This window comes from Merops nubicus, unplaced genomic scaffold (assembly GCF_000691845.1).
Source record: "Merops nubicus isolate BGI_N331 unplaced genomic scaffold, ASM69184v1 scaffold821, whole genome shotgun sequence".
Lineage (NCBI taxonomy): Eukaryota > Metazoa > Chordata > Aves > Coraciiformes > Meropidae > Merops > Merops nubicus.
Genome location: NW_008588751.1, coordinates 15,082 through 21,044, shown reverse-complemented (window position 1 = coordinate 21,044; position 5,963 = coordinate 15,082).

The window sequence follows — 5,963 nt, the reverse complement described above, 5'->3', positions numbered from 1 at the left end:
AATATCCAATCTAAACCTGCTCTGGCATAACTTGAGGTCGTTTCCTTTTGACCTATCACTTGTTGCTTGGAAGAACAGACTGACCCCCACCTTGATATAACCTCCTTTCAGATAGTTGTAAAGAGAAAGAAAGTCTCCCCTCAGCCTCCATTTCTCCAGGCCTAATAATCCAAGTTCCCTTAGCTTCTCAAGGGCAGACTGACAGGCCTGTATTTCACCAAATTCTCCTTCTGGGTTTGTTAACCTATGGTCAGCTGGGACCTGCTGATAAATGATGGAAAATGGCTTGATGTGCACTTCTGCCAGCTCCCTCAGTACCATTCGGTGGATCCCATCCAGCCCCATCGACTTGTATATGTCTAAGTGGTGTAGTAGATCACCATTTCCCCTTGGACAATGGGGGCTTCATTCTGCTCCTCATGCCTAACTTCCAGCTCAGGGGGCTGGACACCTAGAGAAAACTGATCTTAGTATTAAAGACTGAGGCAAAGCCAGCATTCAGTACCTCAGCTTTTTCCTCATTCCTCATTTTCTCATTGTTTCCTGCCTCCTCCAATAGAGGATGGAGATTCTCCTTAGCCCTCCTTTTTCTGTTAATGGATTTATAGTAACACAATTTTGTCTTTTATAGCAGCAAACAGATTAAGTTCTAGTTGGGCTTTGCCACTTCTAATTTTCTTCCTGCATAACCTTATGACATGCTTGTAGTCCTCCTGAGTTGCTTATCCCTTCCTCTAAAAGTCATAAACTCCCCTTTTTTCCTGAATTTCAGGCAAAGCTCTCTGTTTAGCCAGGCTGGTCTGTTCCTGCCAGCTCATCTGATGGCACACTGGGACAGCCTGCTCCTGTGCCTTAAAGAAACCTAAAGAAAGTCTGTACTCAGAGCATACAGACTGCCCGGGCCACCTACTGCTTATCCCCCTCGACATGCACACCCCTTCACGTCAGGCGTCGCATGTATCATTAACTTCATTTTATGCCTCCCCTGGGAGAAGTTACTATGTATGACTTTATTAAGCATGTGTACTAATTCCCCAAAGTTAGCAAAATTGCCAGTTCATGGTGACAATAGGTTTTTGTCCTTGTTTTCTATAGATAAAGCATCTCACACCCTTCTGTGAAGCTGCTGTGCTGTAACTGTGAGCTCTGTCTCCGTTAGATAAAGCCACACCCTCTTGCAAAGCTGCTTACTATGCTTGCACATTGTATTAAGATATATATATTGCAGTTAAAACATAATTACAAAAGTCCTGTCCATCTGCTCAAATATCATTTATAAAGACACACCTATCTTTCATCCTATCAAGTTGGATAGTTCAGGTTCTATGTAAGTCTTTGAACAGGGCAGCGTTACAGAGGTTTTGATCGGCTCTTCATGGGATTTTGCATACAAAACCCATCTACACAGTTCCACTGAGGCCCAAGAATACGCCCTCATTACTCCAGGTAACACATAAGGGCTATAAAGCCCCTTCCTACACATTCTAGGTACCGGTAGTTATTGGGATGGGCAATGAGCTCAGTGATTTCAGCACAAGGGGAAAAAAAAAAAAAGGAAGTAGAGCAGACCCTATCTGAAAAGTAAATCATTAACACAAGCACTTTCCATGGGTGAACAGTTCATTCTGTGACTAGCTGAATTCTGACTCTTAAAATCAACACAGCAGAGCAGAGGGTGCCATGCTAACAACTCTATTTACTTACATTATAATCGTGCTTATATGATTAATGACTGAGTATACAGCGAACCTGTAAAACCCAAGGACGTACAGTACCAAGCAGTGTTCTGGCTTCATTGTTACCTTGGAGCTTCATGTACTTGGTACTGGTTTGATTGGATAGTTTCTCTCAATTCTCCAAAACAGAATAAGAGTTAACTGTAACAACTGAGTTTATTCAATTGTTAGTCTTATTCTAGGACAGCTACTATTTTCATCTCAACGGAACCTGAATACCTGTATCAAAATGTACTGTGGAGATTATGTGAGTATAATGATCTGTTCTTTGAAATCTTTCAACTTTTCGTTGCTCTTCAGTTATTTCCACCCACGTTGGTGCCCATTTCCCTCCACTGGTTGAAATTAATCTCACGTGAAGTTAATTTATTTGTGATTTGGGTCTAATTTGGGAGTTACTTACAGTATATATGAAGTGTTGGAAATTAAGATTAAAATATAAAGAATATCAGTTCCTGTCCCATAATTTTAGACATTTCAAGACAAAAGAATGTCTTTTATCTCTTTGCTAGACTATCTTTGTGGGTTTTCTATACTTGCTCTTAGCTGTTACACAAGACACAAAATTGCATACTATCACCTATCTGTATTGAAAATCAAAATGTAAGCTGTTCAGAAGATACTGATTCATGGCACTATTATTTTCACAAGACAGCCTGTAACTGCATAAAGCAACTGAATAACTATCATTTATAAAGATTTAGGTTTGTTCACAATATAAAAAATATTTTAAAGCAAAGAAATGCTTCCTCTACAAGGGCCATAACACAGGAAAAGCTATCAGTTATTGTTTCCCATCAATAAATTGTAGCAATAGATTAAATGGTTTCATTAGTGCTCTTCAAGAAAACAGAAGTTCACAATGTCTTTTTTAAACCTCCTTTCTTAAAGCTACCTTAGTTATTATTTCATGAGAGCAAAGTATGAAACTGCTTTCTGTATTTGGCATACTGATAATTATGTTCAGGAAAGATTTTCATATTCATTATTATTACTAGGACTAATGATTCATTCCTCTCAAATGCTTTTTGGATGTACATTCTCAATAAGTTTACAGATCAATATACAGTTTCTTTTAAATTACTTTTTCAGAATGGGTAAGGCTGGAAGGCACCTGTAAAGGTCATCTAGTCCAACCTCACTGCAATGAGCAGGGACATCTTCGGCTAGATCAGGGTGCTCAGATCCCTGTCCCGCCTCACCGCGAATGTTTCCAGGGATGAGGCTTCTACCACCTCTCCAGACAACCTTTTCTAAAGGAAACTTTTCTTTCCTTGCTTACTTTATTTGAAAGTATTTGAAAGTACTAATTATTCTCATCAATGAAGCGATTTTCCTATAAAATTATAATGCATATTTTTTCTAAAGAAATAGGTATTGAATGGGTTTTACTAATGTGTGGGGTTTTCTACAATTTAGGTTCTTGCACCCTTTACTAGAACAGTTAAGAACTGAAAAAGGATTTTCCTCTTTGTATATTTTTTTCTCTTTTAATTATGTTATTTGTCTACCCCTGATAATTAAAGGAAGACAGGAATAATAACGGCATTTGACAAAGCTGGTAGATGCATTTCAGTTGGAGAAGTCAAGATGTTCAGGGTTTTTTTTTCTACTGATTTACTAAGACCAGCTGTATTTACATAATTGACATTGCATCTGCATATAGTATGTTGCCTGTTATTAAAGGTAGTACATTGTAAAATAACTTATAGAATAAATTCTTTTGCTTTTAAGTCATTAAAATCATTAATTATGATACTTGTAATAATATTGCAACATTCTGATAGTAATATAAAAATTCTACTGGAATACAGATTAATTCTTAACTGTGAGTGATGTTTAAACAAGCTATTTTAGGCTTAATGTAACTGTTCTGCATTAGTCAGCCTTTAGGACCACTTGAGCAGAGAGGGAAGTTAAATTCCTAATTTTGATCTCTGAATTGCGCCAAAATATTGCACTCACATTTATTTTGGAATCTTTCTCTTCCCTCTGCTTCTAAATATATAGACACACTGATTAGCCCTTTTATCTTAATCACAGAAACAAGAGAGCAGAGAAGAAACTCTAGACAATAGGGCGCATATCAGTCTCAGGAAAGACATCAAAGCCTGATGACAAGCTTTCTCTGAAAAGTACTGTGATAGATTCTCAAGTTGGGTGAATTTTTATTCTTTATTCCTATTTCCATATGTTGTGGGATAAAAAAGGAGAAAAATTAGGACTTTGTACAAACTAGCTCATTGGATTCTAATCAGTGGAGCAGACTTCCCTGCTGAGGCTTCCAGACAGAACGGGGACATGTAGTGCAGAGGCCGTGCAAACATTCTCCCCTGGATGCCTGCTGGTTCAAGATCAAGTCAGTCATGGAGCAGTGGCAGCTTTCTTATATGAGACTCAGCAACAAAACAGTAAAAAAAAAAAAAAAAAAATCCCTCTTAGTAGGAAATCCCAAGCAGGAAATCAGGGCTTACAGAGGACTGAGTGGGGAGACTGTCACATTGATTTCTTGTCTGCTCTTCTTAAAAAGAAAGTCAGGCTCAGAACAAGTCTAAAATGCCCACTTTACACTTAAAAATGTTTTTCAAGGAATCCCAAAACATTGGTATATTTACCCAAAATCCCAAAGTGGTATATTTACCATTAATTCAGAAGCATAAGAAACATGAAAAAAATAATTGGAAGTATTACTTTCAAAGTTTACTTGGTTCCTTAAGATTATCTTCTTTATATTTTATGTTACCCATATTAGTAATTACATAGGTTATATATGAACAACTGGATAGGATGGGTCCCTCAAGATGAAGAATGAGATGTACAAAATGTTGACAGCACCAGTTCTGCCAGGTTCAGTAATGCAGGGCGACATCCTTATCAGATACTACATACAGAAAATGGCTCCCCACAGAACCACAGAGGTAAAACTACCAGAAATTAGATAAAATGACATCTGTGACCTCTCTAAAATACATATAAAGGGAAAAATGGGGGGCTTCAGAGAAAGAATTTTTGATGGTTAAAAGTACCCCTTCTGCATCATGTTATTCAAATGAAGGGTAACACATACAATAAACTGACAGTAAATCAAAATACTCATGAAATTTTTATTTAATGAAGTTCCACAGAAAGGATATCTTTGCAAAAGTATAACTAACTCATAGCACATCGTTAGCTAATACAGCAAGCAGTTTATTCTAGCAGGCATTCCCTATGGGACCTATCCAGACTAAGGAGTCTCACTTTGTTATCAGCAGAATGACTTACTGAACAAATATTATAAGAAGGTTGTTCATACTTTAGATTGCTTTTTGCATCACAAGACTGAACTGCCTGAACTTTATACATCACAATTTGATAAAAACAGCCTCAGCTTTTACTGATACTTTTGTTGAACTGCTTATAGCTTTGGTGAGAAAAAGCTGTAAGTTTCTTCTCTCACATGGAAGGCAGAGTACAAGTATCATTTTACAAACTTATTGCAAATTTTACAAACTCTTTTGCTGTTTTGATTGATTCCACTAACATCACACAAACCTGTTCTGTCTGCACAGCTGTTTTGGAATCAGTTCCTTTCAAAAGAGTTAAATGCACATATGCAAACACACACACACACACATATATATATATATAAAGTGGACCACCTCTGTGGAAACAGATCTGTGTTTTTACAGATGGAAGTATCTTGGCATCAGAAAGAGGATTAAAACCTTTCAAGTTCAAAAGTCACAGAATCATCTATGAAAATGTGGTTGCCTTACCTTCAAGTGCTTGGATATTTTTGGGGAAAAACAAGAAAAATATTATAGATATTCTTCCTTCTGAATAATAGATATCCTTTTCATTATGCTGCTGGAGAAGAAAGACAGTGTGAACTCCATTTCTCCATGCTCACATCCAGCATCTGATCTAAACTAGCTCAAAAAAAGGTCAAACTGCTCTCAGAAATAACTTTCCTCAGCTGCTCTTTGAAGGCATTTTCTTTATAATGCAGAAAGCCCTTCCATGCTGAATACTAAGCTTGCAATGCCCCAGAAAAATGGTGCATATATGACAACAGATGCTAGAATCTAGATACCAAAATTAAAACAGTCTGTTTAAATTTCTTCATGTTCTTTCAGTGACCACACCAGGCATTTCCCTCCAGTATCTTCAGAAAATCTGACTATATTTCTATTTGCTCTTTTGCTGACCATGAGTCCCAGTGGAAAGGATACTGTCATCAGCAGG